The 3,012-nt window shown below is 42.6% G+C and overlaps 1 long non-coding RNA gene across 1 annotated transcript; it reads right to left on the reverse strand.

Annotated features, from left to right (window-relative positions):
* Window positions 1–816: 816 nt before the first annotated feature.
* LOC109261134 (uncharacterized) lies at window positions 817–1,268 on the reverse strand. Its single transcript, XR_002077254.2, has 2 exons — window positions 1,144–1,268; window positions 817–1,034 (listed from the first exon to the last, which is right to left on the reverse strand). It is a non-coding gene; the product is annotated as an uncharacterized LOC109261134 (long non-coding RNA).
* Window positions 1,269–3,012: the final 1,744 nt, after the last annotated feature.

Consider the following 3,012-nt stretch of genomic DNA (forward strand, 5'->3'; position numbering starts at 1 on the left):
GGGTAGCTGTTGAAAAGGGCAGGGAAGAGTTAGTGGAGGTGAGAACCTGTGGCCCTCTGCTCTTGGAATGATGGATCCTGGCTAAAGGGTGATGGGTCTTCAGTTCTGAGTCCTCCAGACCTCAAGCCCTTGAAACTTCAGGGGAGGAGTGTGTCTCCTATCTAACACTCATTTGTACCATCTCGGGTTATCTCCATGACCAGGAATGAAGCCTGTGTCATCCTGCCCATCCTCCAGGCGCTCACTGTCCCCATGACTGTGCAGGACTTTGCCTAGGTCCCTCCTTGCAACTCACATTTCGTGTTCCCCTTCCTCCTCCCTTCCCAGATATACTCCATTTCCATTCTTCTGACAACCTCCACAATTATACTGTTCTCAAATATGAGGAAAGATAGGTGATTTCCTGGCACCACTCAAACAATCCCTGATCTCTCCTGTTTGTAGAGTACCTGTCATGCATCTGGGCTGCTGGGTACCTAGAGGGAGAGAGTACTGACAGTATCCACATATCCAGTGTCAATTCTGTCACTGAGATGACTTTCCTAGGGACACACGTTAGCCAAAAACAACCTCAACATTTCCCTTAATCTTATGTTAAGTGAACCTTTGTCAATCATGTCTACCATAGTCAAAAAATCTGGAAACACTCTTTCACGGGGAGATCGATATTGAGCTCTGTTCAAAAGGTAGCTAACGCTGTACTAGAAACTTGTGTACTATTCAACATGGATCCTGTGTTGATATAGAAATGCTTCTTAATTTCTATAGTTATTGTACTATGATTGACTTAAGGAATTTGAATTTGTAGCCTTGAAATCACTGAAACACCTGCCTCGACATTTTATACTGTCCTGGTAGTACAGGACAATGAATGAAAAAAAATTATTCTTAATCAACTTAGTAAATTTCCATGGTACCTTCCTCTGGTACAGTAAGAGGTTGCATCCTGATGTGCAACCAGAAGAGGTCTCCTTTCTTTATGGATGTGGTTGTCCTGGGTGGCACATCTTGTGCTTCATTGCTACAGCAATTTTCTGGGAACTGCAGAGAATCAGAGAGTAAGGTTGGTATCTTGCTAGCAGAAGACCATAGAACAATTCATCATACTTTACCCATAATCAACTTCCCGCTCTCCCTACTCACCAGCTGCCCAACAAATCTCATGCATTCAAAATGGACTTAGGAAGATGTTGAGCTTTGGTTTGCACTGAAAAGGGCCCACAGCCAGGTTTGGTGGGCCAGTCCTGATACTTAGCAGGGACACTAATATAAATGCCAGAAAGCAGAGTCACCACATGTGATGGCCAGGGTTGACATCACAATAAGAATCTACACATACTTGAGAGAGACCGGAGAGGGCTCCATTCCTCAGTTTCCTGTTCTCAGATGTGAATATGTTACTATGCTGTGTTCGTTTGTTTCTGTGATGGGGCTAAAAGTGATGTACTACAAGTGGAACCTTGAGAAAAGTAGCGGTTGGGTACTTCACAATTCACAAGATTTAGCCTCTAAAGGGAACTCAAATCATAATTTGGCACTGTTTATATTTATACTGTCTTAGGATAGCTACCTTAAATTGTTTACTTGCAAAAGCCTTCTTCACACTACATCAAGCCCCTCTTTCCACTGGCAGATGGACACAAATGTAAGTGGGGATTCTCCCATCACACTGGTGAGATTCTCTTTCTCCACCTTAATGTACCCAATGTGACTAGAGTGACTTGGGAGGACTCATTGTGGAGCCTCAGATGAAGGGTGTTTTGTGTGAGGAAAATGGCAAGAGTGACATATTATGACCAGTCATGCCATGAGACCTACCAGGAGGTGAGGTCCTATTGTCTCTGACTCTGTGACAGATATTGTGTGATGAGAGATTTGTTTTCCTGGTACATTGACATGTGTTGGGCGTATAATGAACACATTTCAGTTGTACTGTTTGATGCACTTTTACCTGCATAAAAACTCATGATGTAACGGTGATGGGATTTTTTATTGAGATAGTCGACACCATTAATTGCAAGGTTTAGGGGATTATATATACATCTAGGGAAACTGCATACAAAACTGACACACACAGGCATATGCACACACATGCAAACACACACATACACACAAGCACTGAGAATTACAGGCACATGGTTGCACATGTAGACAGCTATTTCCCGGCACACAAACTGCCATCACCTGATGGCACTACCGCTGCTTCCAGGGATGCTACAATGTGACTATAGGTCTTTTCCGGGAAAACCTCTATGGACTGCCATGTGTCTTATTCTTATTACGGCAGGAGCTGGAATCAGAGTGGCTCTGCACAAGAAACCTGCAAGAAAGCCCCACCTTTTTCATCTTCCAGATTTCTCCTCACCAAGTGAGGGACTCCAGAATACATACCGCTTTCACATTCTAGAAGGGTGCTCTCCAAGATCAGAAAAGAAAACACTATGAGGTTCAGATCATGCTGTGTTTTGTTTGCATAGCTCTTTTGTTACCTTAGTGACAGGAGCAAACAAGATAGGAAAGAGTGATAGAGGATCCTTATATTGGATCTTTATATCAATGTTATGGCAGCGATGGAATGAAACATAAAGGAAATCAATCAAGGAGAGAGAGGCAGAGCAGATGGGGAGACATAAACAGAAAACAAGAGGAGGAAAAGCTTAAAGAAAAAAAGTATAAAAAAAGGAGAGAAGAAGAAAAGATGGGGGTATAAAATAATAGAACAAGAGATGAGAGATAGAATATTCATCCCAAAATGAGAAGGGGAACAATGGAAGTGGCCTAGTTGGTTCTGAATTATTAGAGTAATGGATTTTTTTTTGTATTTGTTTGTTTGTTTTCCTCCCCTCAATTTCAATCTGGTTATGCCCTTTAGAGTAGTTTAAAATACTACCTCTGTCTTTGGAAAAGTGATTACTGAACCCACTTCCTTCACTGCTCTTCACCAGGAGCATGTGTGAGACCTTACTCCAAGTGGAGTCCCTACGGTGGCCATCAGAAATGGCAGAGTTCTCG

The sequence above is a fragment of the Panthera pardus genome, unplaced genomic scaffold (assembly GCF_024362965.1).
Source record: "Panthera pardus isolate Hobbes unplaced genomic scaffold, ASM2436296v1 HiC_scaffold_345, whole genome shotgun sequence".
NCBI lineage: Eukaryota > Metazoa > Chordata > Mammalia > Carnivora > Felidae > Panthera > Panthera pardus.